At 34.7% G+C, this 27,599-nt stretch overlaps 1 protein-coding gene across 2 annotated transcripts in view; it reads right to left on the minus strand.

Moving 5' to 3' along the window:
* The window catches only part of blot (bloated tubules), a 140,543-nt gene that overhangs the window by 34,187 nt on the left and 78,757 nt on the right, over positions 1-27,599 (minus strand). The gene's annotated exons all lie outside the window — the stretch shown is intronic.

Genomic DNA, 27,599 nt, shown 5'->3' on the forward strand with positions numbered 1-27,599 from the left:
ACATTTTGCAGCCTTATGACAAATACCTACGGTTAATGAAAGTTCCTGAAACGCCTGATACATGATCACTAGACTTCGTTGAATTGCCACACGCAGCATGCAATCAGGTTGCCGATGTACGGTAGTATAGAGGAGGTGGGCGACCGCCCGGTCTCGTAGTATAAGCAGTTCGTGTTAAGAGTTGTGACCGGTCCAAATAGATAGAGCAGCTACAGCTAATGTATACCTATGTAAGCACTTGTTTTTGCATTACTGTGGTTGGAATAGTCAAAGCTTAACATTTGTTCAGTGCAGACAAGAATTCAATCAAACATACTGTTCCTGTTCCAAACAATTGCCCCTGGAATACCCTTACCCCCGCAGCCAGTACAACTCTCAGAAGCCCTTAATATAGTGTATAAAGTATAACAAACCGTTATCCAAAATAACAATTCACTAATTTCAGAAAAAGGAAAATGTAAGTTGAGAAACATTATTGCTGAAAATTCTGCCTATTCACAACTTCGTATTATAAATGATGTACTATCAGGTCACGACAAGGTATCTGAAGTTGGTGTACTAAAAAGTAGTGACTTTCCGTTCTTCAAATATGTACGTATTACATCGTGTGATGTTGAACGTACATTTTCCCAATATAAAAACTGTTTGAGTGACCATCGGAGGAGGTTACTTTGCAGTCGCTCAAAATGTACGTAACAATTTACTCTTCACTGCAATGCACATATTCAAGGATGATGTGAGTATCTTACATTAAATTTTAAGAGTTAATATATATCACTACAAAATAATTGTGTATTTACATGTTTAGACATTTCCTACTTCAATGATCATTCATTATATTTCTTGAATGCAGGATACAGGTTTTATTGTAACCGCAGTATACTGCTCAGTCTTTACATCAGAGGCATACTCCATCCGTTGCACGTCCCCTTCTCATACAGTCTATACCGCGTACGTAGTAAACCTTACGATTCTCGTGGCAATTCCGCGAAGTCTAATGATCACTATTAACTATTTTCTAACATGACTTATAAAAACACACACACAATTGTTTTTACAGGAAGGGGCTTTAAAATAAACGAACCAATTTTTAAATACGTGTTTATTCTTACCTCAATGATATTTTATGCCATTCTATTACGAGTACTTAATGTGCTAGTATACTACATAGTTTCTAAATTAAAATATAAGATAGTAGGCTTTGGCCTGAAAAACATATAACTAGAAGGTTTTGAAAAAAAATAAGCATACTTTCAAATATCATTTTCAGTAACAAAAAATAACTTTACCATTGGATTCAAACTTTAATATATACAGGGTTCAAGTGAAATAACCCTGCAGATTAAAAGAGATATAGGGTACACGTAAACGAATAGAAAACCTGTATTACGTTTTGTGATTAAATGCACGGTTAATTAGAAAATTAAGTTTCAGCAGTCCGGCAACATCGTCGCTAAAACATACTACTCGTATACAGATGTAAGAGGTCAACGAACTCTGTGTGTCTCCGTACATAAGCTGCTAAGACGTTGTCACACGTTCGCTTCGTGCAATGGTTTGAATTTAGTGTTTATTTTAATTAAATTTAGACGAAAACCGTGCACGCTATTGAAATACGCCAGCGGGATAAATTATTCTTTATCACATTTCCTATCGATATGGACAAAAATCACGATCTTAGTCGCTATGGTTACCGAATAAGAGATTGTTAAACATTTCGGAAAAAAACATTTTTTTTTCTTAAAAAAAACTATGAACTTTCCACCAATATGATATACAGTAGTCTTTTTTGTTACATACATGAGTTATTCGCTCTGGAAATCTGCAAGACTATTTCATTTCTACCCTGTATGTATAACTTATTATGTTATTAGGTCAAAATCGGTTTCTAAGAAGGAATTCAGAATGCAGAGTACACTTTGTGGCTTCATCTTCATTTATTTTCTTAGAGAGAATAGAAAACGTAGAACTTTCACTTCAAATTTTATTTAACAGGATTTTTACCAGGTTAAACTTAAAAAAGCAGGATATGTATGGAAGTTTCAAGCTTTTACTTGGGTCGTAGGTTAAGGGACTAAAAAAAAGTATCCTGTGAAAAGAGGACATTTGGTCACTAAATACAACCATATTCTGTGCTGCCAATTTTAAATGAAGACATTAATAAGTTGCTAAGTCTATTATACTTAATGTGAACATTCTCAGATACTGCATACGAATAAAATTCATCCAGAGTTCAGAGTACGCAGACAAGCGAAAAACAATTTCAAGGATTTCCATCACTCCGTAACAGACGCGCTCGGGTGAAACCTGTTCTGTGTTGGATTCGATCGTCACCTATTACGAGACTCGAACTCTAGATGACGCTGAAGGGCATGGTGCCAAGGTTGTGACAATGGGGCAGGGAGGGGCTGAGGCGCGCCTCCTACTATTGAGCATTTCCGGTCTGAGAGGTGCAACCATACGGCGGGGGGGGAGGAGATCAGCATCATGTTCGGAAATCTTTTCATTGAAAAGAACCCCCTCCTAGCCTCTGTTTATGCTTTAATAGGGCGAACATATATCATGTTATTTGTCTTAAATAATAATAATAATAATAATAATAATAATAATAATAATAATAATAATAATAATGTTTGGCTCATGTACGAATGCACCAGTCGAGTGTAATTATTGAGTCAACCAATCAAAGCCAGTTGAAATGCAGTCTTGTCGCACATGATGTGCATTTGTTTGGGTTATTTTACGACGCTGTAACATCATCTCAGGTTATTTACCGTCTGAATGATATGAAGGTGATAATGTTTCAGGCTATAACTCAGAGCTCTCTACTGGCAGAGATACGAAACTTGCGTCACTGAAAGCAAAAAGTTCACTGAATACAATGTATCTAGTATCACTAATATTTTTAACTATATTCACAGCGACAAAAAAAAAAATAGGAGGCATTGTTTTTCACCATACCTCGTATTTTCATTGTTTCTTAACAATACAGTGGGCCGTGATATTGCGTGATAGTAGCGCAATTTAGCAAATGTGAGTAATAAAATATATTAATTTATAATATCTTACATTCTGTTTCTGTGTATTAAAATTATTTATTAATATATTCGCGAAATAGTCTTGTTCAAATATCACAAGAGTTTTCATCTCGTCGATACTTCACTAAATGAAAGTGTCTAATTGAAAATAAAGTCCTATAGCCTCAAAATATTTGTTTAATTTTGCTGTTTCACTAATCATAATTTTTACAGCTGTTGTCAAATGTTTACCCTTCAATTTCATATTGCAGGAGGCCGAGACCATGCCGGCCAGTGAAATACATCAAGTTAGCAACTTATATGTAACTTATATCTTGTTTAGTTGTATAATAGTACCTTATGCAACGAGCCTATAATGATAGTAATTAAGACGCGAGGATGTTTATGAAACGAGCGCAAGCGAGTTTCATAATTTTCATACGAGCGTCTTAATTACCATTATAGGCAAGTTTCATACGACTTTTTATGCTCGATCATATTTCTGACTTGAAATTATTCATAAGTATTCATGTTATTCTTATGTGACTGCGGAGCGAACTGACCTTGTGGAATCTCGTAAATTGTGAGATGTGCGCAGACGCGAAAGTATTGATTTTTTCCGAGGAAAAATGTCATTGACCTTGATATAATCTAGAGAGTAAAATGAACATTAATATTGATATAACCTGGAAATTAATTTAGACATTGAAAAACGAGATGACAAATTGAATTTATTTGAATATTATTTACAATTAACGCTAATTATTATAGTAACAGAACATAACCTTCTGCGACAGTATTGGATTTCCAGCCTCCGTGACGTTTCCCTCGTTGTCTTTCGATTGCATATCCGAGAATAATCGAAAACCTGTACTTTAATGAATAGGTGTACTTTAATGGCATGCATTAAAGGACTGTTACCAGGTGTATAATTACTACATTTCGGCATGATCGAGCATAAATTATACTATCTTCTTTTTATTAGGTATTCATTATTCGCGAAACAGTCTTATTCAAATATCACACGCGTTCTCTTTCTTTTGTTAAATCACTCGGGAATTGTGGGCAAGATGAGAATTGTATCGTAACCTGTGTCATACTATCTACCACAAGGAAGCGCACAGACTGCCGTGTAGCTGCCTCTTCGTACTAGTGAAGTAAAACGCTGCAGGATTCTGAGGTGCCGCGTTAACTCAGGTGGTCGTTGCGTAAGGAAGCGACGCAAAAAGCGCTGAAGGTCGTCAACAAGCGGCACAGCGTCTGGAAGCAGCAGTAGCAGCAGAAAGTGAAAAGTCTCGGCTAGTGACGGAAGCGGGCCACTCTGTGAAAGCATTGCATAACGCGTGAAAGGCAGGAATGCGGAGGAAGGGTTTCTCTTTCTGCCGCGTGGCCCGGCTGGAGACATTATGCCCATATTGGGAACATAATGAGGGGAATGTAGATTTTTTACGGCCCATAATTGAACTAAAAATACAGTATCTACGTTACTCGTACTTAATCGAAATCTTCGAATTGTAAACGTTGCATTTCTATCGCACCAAAATCGGTATGGCGTCCACCTCACATTCAGCTTCGTGCAGGTTCTAGTTGTCGATTTGAACTACAGACGTGGACAAATTATTAACAAAATTTACGATTTTTATGATAATTCTGTTTACAAAATTTGACTTTTCAATTTAGACTACAGTTGACAATTTTGCATATTTCCATCATTACATTAGACAGAACTATGCAAAAATGTCAACTGTAGTTTAAATTGAAGAGTCAAGTTTTGTAAAAATATATAATAAAAATCTTCAATTTAGCTAATACCGGTAATTTATAAATTAGCAAAAATGTCAACTGCATTGAAGAGCCAAATTTTGTAAAAATATAAAACAAATATCTTCAGTTTTGCTAATAATTTGGAAATATCCAAAATGTCAACTGTAGTCAAAATTCAAGAATCGAATTTTGTAAAAGTATACAATAAAAATCTTCAGTTTCGCTAATAATTTGTAAATATGCAAAAATATCAAATGTAGTCCAAATTGAGGAGTTAAATTTTGAAAAATATACAATACAAATCTTCAATTTGGCTAATTATTTGGAAATACACAAAAATGTCAACTGTAGTCTAAATTTAAGAATCATATTTTGTAAAAATATATAATAAAAATCTTCAATTCTGCTAATAATTTGTCCACGTCTGTATTATCGTGTTACGAGGACTTCGCTGTATGTGTGAAATAATTATACAAACACATCTGAACTGGCCTGAATTTTCTAAAGAGTTTTTATTCCATGAAAAGGAGAAATATGTAGTTAAATGTTTTAATTGGATTAAGTTTTCAGTTCTGTATCTGTATTTATAATAAAATTGATAAAATAAGGAAGGTTGTGGAATACCATACAGGCCCTAAACTGCAGTTTCACTATTTTCGTGTAATATTCTTATTGGGCCCGTAACACACTTGAAGAGTTTTCGCTAGCGAGAAATGTGTTGCGAGAAAGAGGCGAAGAGCCTTCCTCCACGCACTTGGCGAGTTCTCGCTATCACAGATCACACCTCGCTATGATCATCTATGCACTGCCTTCATGCAGAAAGCATTTATCTGATTATAGTAATCACTCGTGGGGGGAAATATTATAGGTTATGTATTTACGTATATTGTCGTACTTAAATATATAACCTGTAAGTATATTGTCGTACTTTACAAATTACGTATGAACGCTATGTTGAATCTGAGTATTCAGACTAAGAAATGGAGTTACATGAACATATTTTGTTAATGAAAGGAAAAGTAGTCATAAAATTAAAGCCAGAAATATCTGGAAATCACATTGTATCTTACGAAAATAAGGGCGAGTTTTGGACACTGGTTTCGATTTGAATGAAGATACGTTTAGGCGTTATTTCAGGTTGAATGGACCTCAGTTTTTTGCCATTCATGATATGATAGAGGATTCTTTGCTATGTTCCGATTAAAATTATGTAAACTGTTAAGACATATAGATACATTATTTCAAATGTTTAATCATTACTATTAAATCTCATCAAAATAAAATATAGATCTATTTATTCTCAGATAATCTGATATTTGTCTCCAGATTTCTTCTTTAAGTTTCGTGTTTTTATAGTTTTCATCCCGTGTATCATATAAATAGGCCTACGGGTGACATCGTACAAGTTCGATAAGTTTCTGACTGCAATTATCAGCCATCTTTCCTCATTTTCAAATAAAAACAATACAATTCATCGCCATCTGTGATATCTTTTTCTACATTCAATCGTCATGAAGAGTATAAATGTCAAACATCTTTGATAAATGTGTCAAGAAAATTCGCTGAGCTACCGATTCCAGCGAGAAACTCGCGCGAGGTTTTTGCCTCGAACGAGAATCTCTTCCAGTGTGTGGACGTCCATTTGAATGCATGTTATCAATTTTTTAATTTTCTCGCAATACATTTCTCGCTAGCGAAAACTCTTCAAGTGTGTTACGGGCCTTAATGTTGTAAAATAAAAGTATATGAATAATTTAAAATGAATTCATATTAAATAATAACGTGAACATGTTATGAAAGTCGTATTTACATGTTTTTAAAAAATTAATCTCAGGAAAATAGCTTTCCACCTCGCTATGTTTGCTAAAGTCCTCTGAAAACGATATAATTTCGTATCGGCAGCCAAGCGTACGCATTTCACATTATGTTCGCTGTCTGAATCTATTATTGGCTGCATTCTTTGTTATAGTTGGCCATGGTTAGGTTATGTTCTCTGTCTGATAGCAATGTTGGCTGCATTTTATTATTTTAGTTGGCTTTAGTTAGATTATTTAATTGTGTTCTCTGATTGTATTGATGGCTGCATTCTATTGTTACAGTTGACCGTGGTTAGGTTATGTTGTTATTGTACCCTTCGCTGCATTCGATTATTCATTAGTCTTGTACTCAAAGCGAAATGATTCAAACTGATAATTTATCAAGTATAAATTAATTTATGGAAGCTTTTTCGTAGAAAAGATCTTCTGTTTCGTGGCGGCAAAAATTCACTGCAACGGAGACAGGCATACCAATGCTCAGCTTCAACAATGAACTGTCATGAAAATTGTTACTCTCTAATTTTGTAAAATCATTTTGTAAGCTGGTGCAAAACGAGTATTTTCTTATTGAATAATACGGCAGTAGTCATATTTAACTTTTTTTTGTTTCTTCTTGTTACAATAAACTATAAACTTCCGTTTCTTTACGAATAAATTGATGCTTTTTTATTTTTGTAGAACCTAAAATTTGCGGAAGTTTTGGCCATATGAAACTGTGAACTTAGGCTATTTTAGAATAACATTACATATTTGTATAATTGTTCAATCTTATAGATTTTAAATTAAGAAAATATGAGTTTAGGAGGGTACTCAATAGGTTTTTAAGCAGATTTTGATTATTAATTTTTTTGTAAAAAATTTAGAAGATTAAAAAATGTTTTTTTTATGTTCCACGCTATAATGTCATAGTGGGAGGTGGACTGAAAAAGAGTTGAAGTGTAGGCTACGTAAAATACAACGAAGAATGACAGATTAATTTATCAATTGATTTACGTAATCTGCTGCATAGGTGAGAAATATGAGAATACCATCTCAGATGCTGGTCCAGCTCAATGGAATGCATTCTAGCTTTGCCGTGTTTACATTGTCGTTGTATTCGAAAGAATACGTCATGAAGAAAGACATCCTGCCGAGATAATAAGTTGCTGGAGAAGTGAGGACCCATAACAATACATGAACTGAATAGCTGGCTGGAGTGGTTCGACCAGTACAAGGACGACTGGCAAAACCAGCTTTAGTGTGGACTCTAGTTCTAAAGAGACGGATAAATTTCACAGAAGACCTACCCGAACATCTATGGACAAAATGGGCATTGAAAATCGAACATGACTCATATAGTAGGGCATTCCAAAAGTAATTGCAACATAGTTACTGTTTCACATTTTAGCATTACTTCAAATATAATCCCCTGTCACGTCAACAATACGTTGCCAAATCCTTGGAAGACGGTGGACTCCATCTGCAGCACCATTTCTGGATATCTCTCTCACTGATTGATCTAAAGCTCTTCGGATGCCAACTATTGATTGAAAGCCTCGCTTCCAACCATGTTGCAATAGTTCTTGTAATGCCCTAACCTAAAAGCAATGAGTTGCATTTTTCCTCTTGCAACTTGGATTTTTATGAAGCACCTACTAAACATTTTTTAGATCTCTATTACTTACTACAAATCACAAACAGTCCCCGTATTTACGAAATAGGTTACTTCGAGACTTTCAATATTGCAGATTTATGAAACAATCGCTGTTCTGTTACGTACTACAATATTCCAATGGTCACCGCTAGGAGCACTCATTTACAGCATTGTTGCCATTACTTATCGAATCTCCTAGTATTTTTAGAAAAAATTATATGTAATAGGAATTAGTGGTGTGGGTTATAAATTATTTCAGTCATATTTTATTAGTAGAATTATGACGACGAAAAGTGATTATTATATTAGTGAAAAAAAAGTGGATATTGGAGTTCCACAAGGTACGATTTTAGGACCTATTTCATTTTTAATATACTACAAAGATTTATTAAATATAGATTTGAAAATAGTAATGGCTGCATATATTCATATGCTTTGAATCAAACTAGTAGGCCTAATATATGATTGTAGTTCTTCTGTTTTTTAATATTGTAATAATTGTATATATGTCTTTCTTTGAAAGAAGCTAGTTGTGAAATATCTGAACATCACTGATCAGTATCCGAGATGGTATTGTTGTATTTCTTATGTATATTATAGCAGATTACGTAAAACAATTGAGAAATTTCCCATTTTTAGCATAGTTTACCCATCAGTATTTTACGTTGAGTTTATTTAGCTCTTTTTCAGTTCACGATCCAATATGGCATTATTGCTTACGGTGGAACATTAAAAATTTTTTAGATCTTCTAAATTTTTTGTAAAAAGGTTAATCAAAATATATTTAAAACCTATTGTTTACCATTCTAAACTCATCCTTTCTAAACTTAAAATCCATTAAAGTAAACAGTTATATAAAATATATAGCCTACATTATTGAAGTATTACCACAAAAATAGCAAAGATTATTATAGGCCTATGTTATATTTATTTATGTTTATAATACTAAACGAAACGTTAATTTAGCATTGAGAGAGCAATTTTTTGCAACGTCAGGTTTAAAACAACGATATTAGGCTAGGATCAAGGTTATATAACTCCATAATCAAAATACATTTTGAATTTTTCAGTATTTTCTGTTACTAAGTTAAATAAAGTAATTGAACATCTGCTTATAAATAATATTTAAATTTATTCTAGGTATGAAGTTTTTATGTTTTGTTTTTTCATATTTCTGTGTATTAATTTTCTAACTCTTGCATTATAATGGAACTACACCCGAACACGAGCTTTGTCATACTGGTGTTCCTGATTCTTCTATGTAATTTAATACAAATAATCAAAATATATTAAAGGTAATTCTGTCCCCCGTTAACTATTTCGCGTCGAGATTTGCACCATGCCATGGAATAAACAGCAGCTGTCAGATCTCGATCAGGTATCATTCGTTCCAGTGATGGCGCCCACGTGCCCTACTTGGAGAACCAATCTGCACAAACGGTGACCGTAAAAAGACTTTCAGCGCCTTTCAAATGTTCGTTGCTTTCATATAAACTATTAAACAAAATGTAATATAATGTAAATACCATGAACTCAGCCGATGTCTTCTACAACATAAACGCCAGCTCATAAAATGTGACGTCAGGCATCTTGGTCTAACAATTTTAAGAGACTCCTAGCAATGTTAATTTCCATCAAACATGTTACCTAATGACGTCAGGGACTGCCGGACTTTATCACAATTCAAAATTAAATTGGAAAATTTTGTCTTAGTTAATGTTTTTAGGTATTGCTAGAAGTATTGATTTGTGTTTTTTTTAATGTAGATTAAAATTACAGGTTTCATGTTTATGTTAGTTAATTAGTTAGGATATAATTAATTATGATACTTAATCACTCATTTAAAGTTTGTGTGTTTGCAACCTGTGTATATTTTTGTGTGGCTTTACTTTGTGTATAGTGTTTTTTTCCCTCTCTCTTTATTTTTGTGTAGCTTTATTTTGTATATAGTGTATTTTTTTCTGTTTATTTCTATTATTGTATTTGTATTCCTGGTATTGTGGAAGAGAAGGCCTGATGGCCTTAACTACACCAGAATAAATAAATAAATAAATAAATAAATAAATAAATAAATAAATAAATAAATAAATAAATAAATAAATAAATAAACATACAGAAAGAGAAGGTTGCTTTTCTGGCCATCGCATCTCACTCCTCGCGCTCACTTGTGGAGCCATTCTGTACTAGATATGTACAAAAATAATGTAATATGGTAGATCAGAAACTGTGAAGCAACTGCTCCTGGTACTGATCGCGGTATATACTTAATGGGACTGTCACAAGTTTACCATTCTTGGTGTCAAACATGTTCACTCTTTTTTTGGTCTCCCCTGGTTTGAAATGCAGCGCACTTATTTTTCAAAAACTGAAGATGAATATGTTCAGGAAAAAGCACTTACCGTAAAAACCATTCGGAGGGAAGCTTTTAAACCACTACATATTTTTGACAGGGTTGAGATTCATTGAGTTACTAGTACGTTACTTTCAATGTTGCATCTTCTGTGAAGAATGTTTAATTATTATGACAGCAAATAACTTTCAAAATGTCTGGTATTCTTTAAGGAAAATAATTTTGAAAAATATTTATTTGAACATCCAATGAACTTAATTTGCAGCATTTTCTGCACAAGCCACTGGTTAAACATTATAATATTTTAGGGCAGCGTTTCTCAAACTATGGTCCGCGGACCACCTGTGGTCCTCGAGTTTTGCCCTTGTGGTCCTTAGAAAAAGACAGAAGAAAAAATAAAATTCACACGAATTGTGTACCACACTACAGATGAAAATCTCAGAGTTTGGAAGTGACACCTGGCAATCGCCTTTCACTTTTTCTCTCAGTACTAATATTTTATTAAATTTCTTACCCTACCCGTCTTCCCACTTCTCACTCTACTCTCAGCAACAAAAGAGGGATTTAAAGCACTATGAACGTGGCGTTTCTTGCCATCTTTTCCCTGCACATCTGGCGCCGAGCCTGTAACCCAGCCAGGGACCACCCGAATTCTTAACAGAGGATCAAATTACTGAACCTTCTGATGTATTCATGACTTTCTTAATAGTTTTGCCGACACCCAGTTTGCACATTGAAGTGGGCACGTACTGTACGTCGTACACCAATAATAGAAAGTGCCAAATTGCATCTTTACTTGTTTAAAATCGGGCATGTTTCTGTATTAATTTTTTATTTGCTTTTCCAGATGACGACATAAGAAATTTTATACTCCGTCTATTTTAAAATCCGACAGGTTTACTTTTTACACTTGCGTGTTTCGTCTCTAAGTGCCGTTTCAATTTCGCGGGTTTCATTCACTCGTTTAAAGCACTTCGTAACAAACAACGCACCGAATTTTGGTTCACTCTCATTGCCACACCAAGTAAATCCAAGTTCCAAATAACTCTTATCATATTTACGAAAGTATTTTTCTTTGAATAGCTACCACTAGGACTACATATTTCTTTAATGGCACTATAATTAATATATTTCTTCTCACACAGCTTCTGAACTATTAGCACTGCCTAAATGAAGCGTATCATCACGTTCCTTTCTTTTCAAAGATCCGGATCGAAGCCAGTTTTCCATTATGTATAACGGGCACTATTTAACAGAGACATGGACAACTACTAGCGTGTACCACATAAGAAGGATTTCAAACAACTAACTGCTAACAGGCAAGCGATGAATCAACAATGCACAGAATTTGTTGTAAGTTACTTGTGATTGGCTACAAAAATATAATAATAGAACATTATTATAATTAATTAATTCTCTTTTAAAATATAAGCGTACTGGTATTAAAATATGCTACATAAATGATAAATTTGCTTTCGAAGGGAACAAGAGTAAGGTGGTCCGCGGAACTGTTCTGAGTTAAAAAAGTGGTCCCCACTTCAAAAAAGTTTGATAAACGCTGTTTTAGGGAATGAAGGATGTTACGTGAGGTTTGTGCACATCACTTCCATTTCAAAGACTGCGAAAGTGCAATATTCTCACGGCGCCGGTTGGTGTAAATGGACCTGAAGGAAGCTGCGCTCCGATGAGCTGAAGATTTCTCCAGGTTTGACGCGCCAGATGATGAATTACTGGTAAGATATGCGAGCGCGGCGTTAGAAAGTTATGTGGAGCGATGGGATGGGCAGATTACAACAACAGAAAACATCAGCTCCCTCCTGCCTGTGAAATGTTGTGGAAACAACTCTGCAGTTTGAACAACACGACACGTAACACCAGGAGTGGCTGCCAGAACTTGGATATAATGTTTTCTGTCAGGGTTAGCCGTATAATTTGGCGAGTGCTTGTGTTTTGTTTTCGCTTTCATTCAATAGCAACACAAAAATGCTGCCCGTCCCATAAAGTATTTCTTCCCCAAAAAATATACTTTTACTTTAGCTAAAGAACCCACTTACATTCCACGGGCAGGAGTAGACAAAGCAGAATTAACTTGTTTGTTTAAGGGGAGGGGATGGTTAAATATGGTATTTTCAAAATTATTTTCCTTTAAAAATAATCTTTGAGATTTGAAAAATACATTACATAAAATTTAATGCGCACTTATGTCTTGTGAGCTTCTGTGACGCCATTTTTAAAGCTCTGGGGTACGTACAGGGTTTTTAAATGACACCGAACTTCGATTGACATTTCCTGTATCTTTAATTTTTTCTTTATTCCGTGCAAAAAGTTATACATCTTCTGAACTATTAATGATATGTGCATATTTAGTAGGTACACATATCATTTAGATTATTAGAAATATTTTCTATGTAATAGAAGTTTGTTGTCTTGTTGCATTACAAAAATAAACCTTTATATTTCCATAAACTTTCTTAAAATGTAATTATTCATCTTAAAATTTGAGAAATTCAAAAAATGTTGTTGGATATTATTAAGGATTCAATCCAAATATTACATTACCATTTATATTTTGGCCATTAATGATTGTGTTGGGTTTGCACTTCTCTGAATTTTTTACTAAACACTTCCTGTCTTTCTAAATTATTCTGTAGTGCTTTTATTCTGGATCTTTATGGTCATCCTCATTGAGGGCAGATTATTTTCTTTAAATATTTATGTACGAAATTGGGATACAGACAATTTAAAGAACGTGCTTTTAGTAATAAAATACAAATATTTTACATTTATTTTCAAAAATGGCTCAGATACATATATTTTAGTGAATTACTGTATCCTCTTTTTTTAAATATACATTATTTTAATGTACCGAAGTATATAGCCTATGATATTTCCATGCAGATATTCTGCGTCAGAGTAATGGAACGGAGAAAAAAATCTCTCTGGCGCGGGATTTGAACCCAGGTTTTCAGCTCTACGTGCTGATGCTTTATCCACTAAGCCACACCGGATTCATTTTTTTAAACTTGGGCCTATTTTTTTCAGTAGCTAATATCAAATTTAAGTCGCTGTAGCAGTATTTCTACAAAGAATGAAATTTATTTGTTTGTTTTTTGTTTGTTTGTTTATTTGTTCATTTGTTTATTTAGTCTGGGATAGCCTTCCACAACACCAGAAATAAAAGTACAAATACAAACACGAAAAAAAATGCAAATCAGGGGAGGAAAAAAAATATTAGTACAAATTAATATAAAATCACAATAGGTATAAAAGAATGAGTATAGCTGTATAGGAACACAGCCCTGGGTTTTATGTCTATACGTATCGACAGATCTAGATCACTGTTTCCACCCTGATACTCCAAATATCGGTCTGATTTCAAAGTAAAAGTACTAATATAATATATTAATTGCATAATGTATTTAGTAATTAAAGGAAATAACTGGACAAATATATATATATATATATATATATATATATATATATATATATAATTTGAACTGGTAATGGAGGCCGGGTAGCTCAGTTGGTAGAGCAGCTGACTACGGACTGGAAGATCCGGGGTTCGATCCCAGGTGACAGGATTTTTTCTCGTTGCCAAACTTTCAGAACGGCCCCGAGGTTCACTCAGCCTCCTATAAAATTGAGTACCGGGTCTTTCCCGGGGGTAAAAGGCGGTCAGAGCGTGGTGCCGACCACACCACCTCATTCTAGTGCCGAGGTCATGGAAAGCATGTGGCTCTACCTCCATGCCCCCCAAGTGCCTTCATGGCATGTTACGGGGATACCTTTACCTTTTTTAATGGAAATTACGGGAAAACGGCTGAACGGATTTTAATAAATAACCCCTCATTTTGAAGCTTGGAACTCAAAGTTTTTCAGAAAAATAGTAGTTTTCAGTGAAATGTCAATTTTTCAACATAATTTTTCCTATTTTCCAAAATCCATCTGTCGTCAGTTTTGAGAACTAGCTAATTTCAGTTCAGAATAAAACAAAACACACACTACAGTAAACAATATTACACGAAGGCCATGATCTGCAAGAATGCTGACATATTTAGAGCTCAAATTAAATTGGTTATTAAAAACTTAACTTACTAAAAATAATTTACAAGTTCGATTCTGTGGTGTGTAATTTTCTGGGTACAGCTGTGTATTGGATATTAAAAACTACAAAACTTGAGGTGGTTTGATGACATTATTACCATTAGAAATGAAATATTATTGTAGTTAATGCCATGATGTGACTATTTTTCATTAATTATACATATTAATGCTATATTGATGATATGAAAGTGAAACGTTTTGGGGTTATATAAGTAGATGTAGAGAATAACTTAAATTAGATTTTGATTTCTATATTTTACTGAGTGGCTGCTATAGAGTATAGTATATGTTACTGAAAGCTATAAAACTTACGTAAGATAATAATATTATTAAAAATCAAATATTTTTATAGTTATTAATCAAGTGGGGTTGGGTCTTTTTCATATATTTAATGGCGGTGTGGTGTAGATATTAATTATATGCGTGATTCTCTTCAGTATTGGCTCGAGAGAGAGTATCTTTCATTATTATGGAAGCAAATAACTTTCAGAATGTCTGATATTCTTCATTGAAAATAAATCTGAAAAATGTTTATTTGAACGTCTAATGGACTTAGTTTGCAGCATTTGCTGCACAAGCCACTAGTTTACAATAAAATTAAAATATTCAGTTCACTGCAATCAATTGGGGAAAAAAAAAAAAAAAAAAAAAACTTAAATTTAATTACCCACTCCCTTAAAAGCAGTAGGCTGTACTGGGAACAAAGCGGTGCGTGTGGGCGTTTCCTTGGAGATTCTGTTGTCGTGCAGGTCGGCATAGGAAATGCGTCATGCAGTAATCGGCGTACAAGACAATTCCATCGCGCTCTTTCCACGCTCTCGGCGTTTCGGAGTGACAGCCCGTCATGTCTCAAGGTCTATGTCCTGCGAGAAACATGGCAACGAGCCTCGAACCTAGCTTCAGGAGTCCACAGACGCTATCAACACATTTTCTTCTCATCTGTCTTCAGCGGAACCATTGCAATTGCAATTCGAATGATTAAATTCCAATTTTTTTTCCTAACTGATGTATACTTTTATTTATTTCTTTTTATTTTTAGAAATATCTTGCTGCAACAACTTAAATTCGAGATTAGTTTAGAAAAAAAAGATTTACAAATTTGAGCTAACAAGGAGCATCTTTTGCGGGCCTCTGGATAAAGAACTAAGGAAGAAACTAGTGAAGTGCTTTATGTGAAGTGTGGCTTTATATGGGACAGAACATGGACATTACGACAAAATGAAAAGAAGCGACAAGAAGCATTTGAAATGTGGGTAGTATCTATTTGTTCTTGTTTTCATTTTTAATTTTTAATTTGTAATTACACTTGTATCTTGCATTGTATCTGTTTTATCTCTTTTTTCATGTTATATGCAATTCTATGTTTTTTAAACAAATATCTGAACTGTCTATTGTAATTGGGGCTTTATAGATAGAAATAAATAAATAAATAAATGGATGGATGGATGGATGGATGGATGGATAGGTAGATAGATAGATAGATAGATAGATAGATAGATAGATAGATAGATAGATAGATAGATAGATAGATAGATAGATAGATAGATAGATAGATAGATAGATAGATAGATAAGGAGAAGAATGGACCGTGTGAAATGGATAGACAGAATAAGAAACGAAGCTGTGTTGGAAAGAGTGGGTAAAGAAAAAATGACGCTGAAACTGATCAGGAAGAGGAAAAGGAATTGGTTGGGTCACTGGCTAAGAAGAAACTGCCTACTGAAGGATGCACCGGAAGGAATGGTGAATGGGAGAATTCGGGACAGAAGATAACAGATGATAGACGACATTAAGGTAAATGGATCATATGCGGAGACAATGAGGAAGGCATAAAATAGAAAATATTGAAGAATGCTGGGTTTGCAGTGAAAGTCTTGCCCTGTGGCAGAAGACGTGTGTGTGTGTATATACAGGGTGATTCACGAGGATTTACCGCCACCTACCGACCTTATTTCCGAAGACATTCTGAACAAAAAAGTCATATAAACATTTGTCCTAATCTCAATATTTTCAGAGTTACACTAATTTTCAAATTAGTGCTGTTTGTAAAATACCATTATTATTTAGTTTTAAGGGTAAAAGAATATTACAGATAAAGAATGAACTATTCAGGAGTATCATTTCTTTAATTAGCTAGTATTCTGAAGCTAAAAATGTGTTGTGAATTCCATAGTTGCTTCATACAGAATTTTTTTGTTGATTTTTTAACTACATTATTACATTTTCTTATGCATTTATCACAACAATTGTTACAAATCACGCCACTCTTGTAAATTCTTCGAGACTGTACAGACGTGGACAAATTATTAGACTAAAACGTTTCTTGGTAACATAATATAATTCGTCATATCAACTATCAGTATAATTCATAGAGTCTCTATTGTTGTAAATATGATTGCTTACATCTTCTGGTATATTTCCCCAATAGTAAGTAAATTTTTTCTGGCTATGTTGGTAGCTACTACTGGTGTTTTAATTATATACTGCAGAAGATATTCTCCCATGGCCTGCACGAAGACCGGACATGAACGAAATTGAAAATCTGTGATCTATACTGAAGAAGAAAGTGAACAAAAAGAGGCTTACAACAAAATATGGACTCGTTTAAGCACTGTCTGATATCTGGCTAAATGCTGCTGATATTCAAAGAAAGTGTCAAACTTTGGTTTCCAGCATCCCTGACAAAATCAACGTGTTAATAATGAATAAGGGAATGTTCACAAAATATTAGTAACCTCCAGACTCAATTTTCAGTTCTTTATATCTGTGCAAAATACATTTTTGTTCATTATTTCTACCGATAAGTACAGCTTCGTTGTACATATAATTAATTTAGTCTAATAATTTGTCCACGTGTACATTAGGATTCATAATTAAACTGTAAAGAATCCAGTTCCTAAAGTCGTATGACTTGTAACAATTTTTGTGATAAGTGCGTAAGAATGATGTAATTTTTAGTTAAAAACTGAAAAACAAAATCTGTACAAAACAATTAATAAATGTTTATCATCAGAACACTAGCTAATGAAAGAAATGACACTTCTGAATAGTTCTGTGGCAGGGAGGAAAAAGGTCTTAAGTCACTTTTTTTGTGAAAATGAGATTTTTATATATTCTGAAAGCGGAAACAATTCTCTACAATCTGGTAAAACGGATAAAGTCAAATAAGACTCCTGACTGGATTTATAGAGCGTTAGCAAATGTCCTAAGTACTTTTTGAATCGAGCATACACAGAATAAAGGACTTAAGAATATTTAATACTTTATTCCTTACAAACATCACAAGTTTACTTTCCATGCTTCCCTATTAAAAAGGTCTAACTTGTACTTTAGCCATTTTATCACATACTGATGCCCTTTCCTTTTAAAACTTTAAGCACCAGGGTAAACAGTCCTATAATTGTTTAAGACCCATTTTGCATTCCTAATAATTTACATTTCTCATTTATTTCGACATGAAAAAGGTCTTATGTTTAATAGTCCTTTCTACTCAGTTTGGTTTCAAGTCTTAAAAGGACTTAAGTGCGGCTATTTTTGGAAATAATCAAGAAAATTGTTAAATGAGCAACATTACCTATTTTAGAAGAAATATAAACAAATAATATCCAGGAAAAACCTCTTAATTAAAAAAACTCTATAATTGACACCAATTTCAATCTTTCTACTGCTCTCCTGAAAAGTATAAAATTTTTAATTAATATTTGAGGAGAAAAATTCGCTCCGGCGCTGGGGATCGAACCCGGGTCCTTGGTTCTACGTACCAAGCGCTCTGACCACTGAGCTACGCCGAATTCAATCCACAGCATCGGACCGAACTCTCTTCCTTCGATGTTTTCCTTTGTGGCCTGACTCCAAGTTAGGCATATATGTTGACGTTTTACGTCCACACCAACTGCCATTATGCGTGGGCGCACTCAGCTGAGTGACTTGTTGGCCGGGATTCCGCAGTTAAGTGCACAGTAATCTGTACAGAAATATGCACTGCAGCTATGAGATCCCCAGCGCCGGAGCGAATTTTTCTCCTCAAATATTAATTGTCAATATTACAGATATTCTGTAGGACAAATTAATAAAATGTTTAATATGCAATTTTTACTTAAGACCTTTTTCCTCCCGGCCACAGAGTTCATTCTCTATTTGTAATATTCTTTTACCCTTAAAACTAAAGAAAAATGATATTTTACTAACAACTACAAATTAGTGTAACTCTGAAAATATTGAGATTAGGACAAATGTTTATACGACATTTTTTTGCTCAGAATGTCTTCGGAAATAAGGTCCGTAGGTGGCGGTGAATTCTTGTGAATCACCCTGTATTTGATTGTTTAAAACCTTATATTTTAAGCTTATTTTTTTTAAGACAACAGCAATCCTTTTCTAATACTATTTTGTGTTATTGTGCATGTCACTAGCTCAGTTCGTAGACTGGTGGATAAAAAAACTAGTCCAGTTCTTTCATAAAAATGGATTTAACACGTTTTGGGGTCACACTCCTCAATAGTAAATAACAAGAAGATAACTTCACTGTGCTTGCATTCCAATTAAAGAACCCCTTCGTCTTTTATGATGCGTGTATGTTTGTATATGTGTATGTGAGTATTTTTACCGTGGCCTATCTGATCCATGGAGGCAACACGTGATTCCCACGTTGTGCTGAATATCTGGCGCGGTAACCCAAGACCGGGATGAACAAACATTGCGACACTTCAGGGTTGTCCACAGAGTTATGAAGGTGTTGATCGCTGTGATGTTGCAAAACTCCGTCGTCATAAATTTCCCTGCCGCGCGGTAAATATTTGTCTCCAGACCCACGTATCGCTCCAATTCCTCCTCACTTCTTATCGCAGCTTTGTTATCATCATCTCACATTAGCTGGCGCAGCTCAAGTAAACAAGCTGCCTTCTTTCATCATAGCTGAAGTTGTAAGTTTCTTTCTCCGTATTTTGTTCCAAGTTGAAGACGTGACCTCAACGCTACGTGGAAATCAAGGTCGTCAGTTCGAATCGCGCCTGGGGCAGGCATGTATGTTTTCCATTCTCACTGTCCTCGCGCAGAGTTGGGTGTCATGTCGTCGGGATCCCGTTTCAGAGTCCCACGGCACGGAGAGATCCGATTATGTATTCCGACGATTACATACTGTAGCTTTAAGTCAGAAACAAGACGGTTTATGGAACGCAAGTTAGACTTCATAGTCAAAATCAAAGATTGGTGTCTGTATGACGGCACTTCTTACTGCATTCTGCCCCCCTTTTGCAGTGCATGCCGCACATAAATTTCCATGAGACCCGGGCTTTCCTCCCTCTCTCCCAGATCCCAGGATGTTCCCCCCACTGAGATTTCAAACAAAAGAAATATAATTTGTAGAATATATTTTAGTTAGATATCACTCTTCAGTAACTGAAATAAATTCTGTAATGTAGATTTTCAGGTAGTTCTTTCCTTCCGATCTTGATTGAAATTGGTTGTCTGAATTTTCAGTCTTCATTGCATTGTACTGTATTTATTAACATTCCATGGTATTCGTACATTGCTCACGCTAGAATATGGAACATGTAAAAAAAAAATGTTAACAGAACTACAAAGACTTAATTATAGTCACAGTCTAGTTGAAATATATACAGAAGGATTTTACAATATAGTCTACTAGTACAATACAAGGGGTTAGTATTGATACTTAATACAAGACAGAAATAGCCATCTTTTTCTTGAAGAAGAGGAATTCCCTGGGTGTCTAGAGTCTGGAAATTTGTGTGAATGTGAGTGTGATTGTGAGTGTGCCGGGTTAATATTAATTAACCAATCATCACAATATAAAAATACATCAGTACTGTCGCTGGGCAGTAACCTGAACACACGTTTCAGCGTCACATTGTTGACAAGTAACTCCATCTGTTAGCACAACCATAAAGCATCTAATAGATGCTATAGAGTAACCAACAACGAAGAAAAAAAAAAAAGAAATATCCATGAAGCGTTATTGAATGTCATGAATTCACCTACAGAGTAGAAGGCGTGAGAAATTAGGTACTTTTTTAATTTGACCCTAAATAATCTTATGTTTTGAGTTTGATTTTATATCCATAGGGAGGCTATTAACAATTTTACTGCCATATAACGCACTCCTTTTTGAGAGAACGATAGACTTGCCGATGGAGTATGAAAGTCATTTTTAAGTGTATTTATGCTATGAACTGTTGAATTAGTTACAAAGTTTTCACGATTACATATGAGGGAATTTATTAATTTAAAATATACTGACAAGCCATGGGCATTATTTGTAGTTTTTTAAAAAAAATGGTCCTACACGATTCCCTAGATTTGGCACCTACTATTATTCTAATTACTCTTTTCTGTAGTAGGAATATACTGTTACTATCTGTTTATGTTGTTCTCATGAAAACAGGTAAAAGGAAGATTTATCACCATGGATACAGCCATCCTTTCAATTTTCAATAGGAACAGCAATAAATTTTGCAATAGAGCAGCTGGCTACGGACTGAAAGGCCCGGGGTTCAATCCCAGGTGGTGACAGGATTTTTTCTCGTTGCCAAACTTTCAGAACGGCCCCGAGGTTCACTCAGCCTCCTATAAAATTGAGTACCGGGTTTTTCCCGGGGGTAAAAGGCGGTCAGAGCGTGGTGCCGACCACACCACCTCATTCTAGTGCCGAGGTCATGGAAAGCTTGGGGCTCTACCTCCATGCCCCCTAAGTGCCTTCATGGCATGTTACGGGGATACCTTTACCTTTACCTATATTAAATTAGATCACTATCTCACCCTTAACACAAATGTGACATTATCTTTTCCCAGTACCCTCCGTTTTTATCCCAACATCTAGTAATATCTGAAATAAAAGAAATGAATGAAAGCTCTGTTTCTTTAGTTGACCCCATTTTTCTATGTTCCCTTTTACATTGCTTGCCTGTGTTCTTAGGTAAGATCTGAATTAGTTTCCTTTTTTTTTTTTTTTTTTGTCGGTTCTATCTCCTCCCTTGTGTGGTAGATATAAATGTACCCAGGGTAAAAAGACCCAAATTGAGCGCTGGTTTGAAATGCGAAAAAAAAAAAATCGCTAGGTGTGTAGCAATGCGTACAACACTGGCATCCAGCTTTACAAACTTTTCGTAGGGAATCATGTTAAGTACAGGGACATCATTTTATTTTTACTAGCATTTTTAATACTAATCTGGCTATACCTTTGGATTAATGGTTCAGAGCCGGAAACACCGTTTGCTACCCCCTTCCACGACTGGAGTTCGATGATTCTGGCGTAAAATACAAACAAATCACTTCACTAGGTATAGGAGGGAAGAAAAGTAGTTCATCCATTTACGTAAACTAGGAAATATCGCGATTTTAAATTTGATAATTTTCATTAGGTTCTTGTTTAATCAAAATACAGTACAGTATTAACAATGAGTGTTTTTACTCACGAACTGAGCTGTCCATGTGGACGTATTCATTATGCAGTGAATATTATACTGTCTACAGCACATTAGCGTACAATATAGAGAATGAAGTTAAATTGAAAAATAATCATAATATGGATATTTAAACACATTTTTGAAAATGGTGGCCGTTCATTTCGATACAGGCTTCAGTTCTTTTGTGCAAATTATCGCACTATAGACTATTGCATCTAATTCTAATTACCAGTTTCGTCCTTCGTTCTAGTAACTCATGTTGAAATAATTCTGTACCTGCTCTATAAAAGAGTACCTTACGTCCTGTATATATATATATATATATATATATATATATATATATATATATGTGTGTGTATCTGTGTGTGTGAGTGTATGTATGTATACATGTGTATATTTATAAATATATGTCTACATGTTATTATATTATGTCTACAAATGTACATATTTTAGCGAAATGTCTTAATATGATCTACAAGTTCAACATGTCTATTCATGTTAAATTCTCTAGGTATTTCGATTATAATTTCAAGCCTTCAATCAAATTAATGTTTATTCACCGTATGTATCTATATGTTATGTCTCTACATACGTAAGTATGTATGTATGTATGTATGTATGTATGTATGTATGTATGTATGTATGTATGTATGTATGTATGTATGTATGTATCTATGTCTGTATGTGTGTATATTAGCGAAGTGTCATAATATTATCTATAAGTGCTATTCATGTTAAATTCTCTATGTTTTTCGACTGTAATTTCAAGGCATTAATCTAATTAATTTATATATGTTACACTCTTACAAGTGTATATTTATTGTATGGTAGTCTGTAAGTTTCAATTTGTTATGATTAGTTTAAAATATAACCCTAATATACTATATGTAAAATAGGGTTTATAAATATGGAATAAATACTACTACTACGTCCTGTAAATTCAATCTTCGCTTCTGCCCGATCCGCATAGATAAAATTACATCAGGCATGCTATCCACTGTCCGTCCAAGTGGTTATGTCGCAGGATCGTAGAAAGGGGGGGAAAATCACGTGACAGATAATTACTTTTATTTAAGTTATTTTAAACAGTTGCGGGTGAGGGAAATCGGGATGCGACGTAGGCAAACGGACGACAGTGTCTGTGCGAAAATATTATTCAATATAGAAAGCTCTTTCGTCACTGGAAAACGCGAACATATTTCTGGAACGTACTATACTCACTAACTCAATACTGTTTGTGTTTACTACGACCTTAAGGCGACTTTGACTGTATACGCTTGGTTCTTTGAGGAAAACGGTTGAAAGTTTACTAGTAGAGGGGGTGGGAGTGAAGTACATTAAAAAACTCAGGTACAATAAAAATTGAAGTAAAAATAAAGTGATGTCCCTGTATATAATGGCCCTTCAATATTCACAGACTTCGGCCGGATCTGAACCCGCGATCGTCGATCCAACGGTAGCGCGCCGAGGACTGCGACGGTTTGCACAGGTGCGCTGCCAGCTGTGCAGCGGTTCGGAACAAAGGCCTGCTGTGGCTGACAAGCAGACATTCTCATGGGGGCAGATAAAAAAAGTTATTTTTTTTTCTTCCACGATGTTATGTCATAATAAGTGCTTATACAAAATTTGGCCACTCGAGCGCAATTACGAACGCAGTCTAGAAAGTAATATTCCTTTGGGCCGTTTACAGAAAGAAAACAAAGTTTCATGGAAAGATTTATTGGAACAGATACAGCAATTGTTGAGCTATTTCTCAATATATTCCCCACTGGAATTCAGACATTTCTCACACTGTGGGATCAATAGAGGTGTGCAGACGGCTGCCACACGCTGGTTCCGATCCCGGGCGGCAGACTTCTACGACACAGGGAATAGAATAATTGACTCCAAGATATGAGGCGCTCAGAGCTAAAGTGGATCAAGTCCATGAAACGTAGTTTTGACATAATAGGACTTAAAGTTTACTTGCTCTAGTGGGTTATCTAATTTCACTAGCAATAATTTTATTGCTCTATTCTCAAATTCTAGATTTATAAAATATAAACAATTCATATTCATATTCTTTATTTGTCTGAAGGTACAAGAATACAAGAGGCCTCGTCAATGTGATAATATAAAACAATGTGTCAATATTTAAAATATTAAAAGAGTAAAAATAATCAAATTTAACTAAAATACTACATCATTTTCAAAAAAATTCATTCACATTATAAAAGGGATTATTTTGTAGCCATCTCTTAATCTGAAATTTAAATTGTGTTTCATTAAGTGCCTTTATATTTGTAGGTATCTTATTATATACTTTTATTGCAGTAATTACATAGCTTGATTGTGTTTTTTGCAACCTGACTTGTGGTACATTTAATTGATCATAATTGTGATGTTAATTGATGCAACGCTTTGGTGACTTTGAATTAAGACTTGGTCCATTACTGCTCGCAAAAGATCCAACTTCAGATAACCAGAAAATGAATTAAACTCAATTTATAAAAATTTGTGACTTGATCCACTTTAGCTTTGAACGCCTCATGACAGACGTCTCAGCTCTGGTGGGGAATATGTTGAAAAATACTTCAACAATATCTGTATCAGTGCCAAAAAACTTTCCATGAAATTGTGTTTTATTTCTGTAAACGGCACCAGGGAAACTTACTTCCTTGGAAGCCCTCACAATTGCGATCGAGTAGCAAAAAATTTGTGTAAGCACATGTTTTGAAATTATTAATATGATGGAAGGAAAAAAAATATCTGCCCTCTTGAGAATGTTTGCCTGTTAGCAGGAGTGCGGACTGATTTATCACCCCCAGAACTGGGCTCGAAATCGAGTGATACGTGCGACTGCTCCCCCCCACCAAACTGACTCAGCGGCTTCCTTTCATTTCAAGCAATTTATGCCCGGTCTCTTAAATACTGAAGTATTGATTAAAGATAATGACCAGAGATGGTGCATTTTCGCTATGACGATAAATGTGTGTGATGTGTGTAAATGCTACTGAACCAAGTTATATTTTATGTGAAAAGCATGTTAAATATACTAGTGTAGTTTTTCAATCCGCGATAAAATTTAAAATTGAGTACAAAATGCGAAATGTATCTATGTATTTCTGCGCTGTAAGAGCGAAATTGTATTTGATGAAATATTTTTGTATTTTTTTATTAATACCTTAAAAACAATATACTTTGCATACTTCCACTCGGTAATGAGTTTTGGAATAATATTCTGGGGAAATTCCACACGTAGTAACAATATATTTCTACTACAAAAAAGAGTAATTAGAATAATGGTAGGTGCCAAATCTAGGGAATCGTGTAGGACTATTTTCAAAAAACTACAAATAATGCCCCTGGCTTGTCAATATATATTTTCATTAATAATCTTCCTCGTATGTAATCGTGAAAACTTTGTAACTAATTCAACAGTTCATAGCATAAATACACGTCAAAAAATGACTTTCATACTCCATCGGCAAGTCTATCGTGCTATCAAAAAGGAGTGCGTTATATGGCAGTAAAAATTTTTAATAGCCTCCCTATCGATACAAAAAATGAAACTCAAAACATAAGATTATTTAGGGCCAAATTAAAGAAGTACCTAATTTCTCACGCCTTCTATTCTGTAGGTGAATTCATGACATTCAATAACACTTCATGAAATTGATACTAAAACTTTGTGTTGTACTAGTAGATTATATTGTAAATCTCATCTGTATATATTTCATCTAGAATGTGACTATAAATTAAGACTTCATAATAGTATCAAGTTTTTTGACTTGTTCCATGTTCTAGCTGTAAGCATGTATGAATACCATGGAATGTTAATAAATACAATACAATACAATTAAAACAAACGAGAATCTATCTAGAGCAAGCCTGCGCACTAATACCTCAATCGAGTCATTGCAGATTTCCCCTAAACTCCCCACTATACTTCCCCGGCTGAACCAATAAGCATTGTTCACTGACGGGTTGCATAAGGCAGACATAATAGCGTTTACGATCTTTCGGCTCTGGCCACCACCGATGCACAGAGCCTAAAGCCTCATTCACAATGAAAATTAAACATAACGTAAGCGTTAACTTAACGTTACAGTAAAATCAAGAAGTCATACCATCATTCACGATGGGAACATAAATATAACAGCAAACATACTTGGTAACCATGGAAACATAACAACGACGCCATTTCCTCATATTCTGTCGTATACTTCAGCGCTCCACGATTGTGTTCTGTTTGCAAATCACGTAAGCATAAGCATGAAAGTTTGGAGTTTGCAAACTTTAATGTTAATGTCTTAAGGTAATGTTTATGTCAATGCTTATGTGAATCATTGTGAATGATACCATTTGGTAGCCTGGGCGCAAACTTCTGTGTTTATGTTACGGTTATGTTTAATTTTCATTGTGAATGGGTCTTTACTATGCGTTTGTTTATAAGGCGGTGCAAGCGAAAATGACATGAGCGGTGGTTTCTCCGTTCCCTTTCACTTCTCCTTTATGCCCAGGGATGATCTAGAGTCCCTGTCATTGTACAGAATCTTACATTTTCTCAAATAGTTCCCGCATCCCTTCATGTTAGCTATTACAGTATGAATGGCACACCTTCTTTGTTATCTGTACCGTTGTCTCTAGTTTTCAACTGATCTGTCCGGTGTTGGTAGAATACTGGCTGCCTATGCGATCTCTTATGCCCAGTTTTTTTTTATTTGGGTTATTTTACGACGCTTTAGCAACATCTAGGTTATTTAGCGTCTGAATGAAATGAAGGTAATAATGCCGGTGAAATGAGTCCGGGGTCCAGCATCGAAAGTTACCCAGCATTTGCTCGGAAAAAACCTCAACCAGATAACTTGCCCCGACCAGGATTCGAACCCGGGCCATCTGGTTTCGCGGCCAAACGCGCTGACCACTCCACAGGTGTGGACTGCCCAGTTTTCACTCACAAACAAGTTGTATGTGTTAGTGACGATAGTGATTGAGTAACAAGATGGTCGGCATAAAGTCACGTGTTTCTTAAAGTTCATAACTTCACTGTACTTTGATATGTTCCTTTACTTATTCATCATTTTCAAAAATTTTAATTGGAAAATTCAGAAGATGCACCTGTTAACACACTGATGACATTGAATTTTTATCATCAAACTTTCCATAAAAAAATGTTCCTAAAACGCTACAAAATGCTGAATTGTTACACTGACAGTACTATAAAATGCTAAATTTCATGTTAGAAGTGCTAAATTTTTAATTTTAAATTGCTAAAATCTACCATCTCTAATAATGAGTATGTAAGTATTATAAATTAGGTTTGGAAGTAAATCCCGAAAAGACAAAGTATATGATTATATCTCGTGACGAGAATATTGTACGAAATGGAAATATAAAAATTGGAAATTTATCCTTCGAAGAGATAGAAAAATTCAAATACCTGGGAGCAACAGTAACAATAATATAAATGACACTCGAGAGAAAATTAAACGCAGAATAAATATGGGA

This window comes from Periplaneta americana, chromosome 14 (assembly GCF_040183065.1).
Source record: "Periplaneta americana isolate PAMFEO1 chromosome 14, P.americana_PAMFEO1_priV1, whole genome shotgun sequence".
NCBI lineage: Eukaryota > Metazoa > Arthropoda > Insecta > Blattodea > Blattidae > Periplaneta > Periplaneta americana.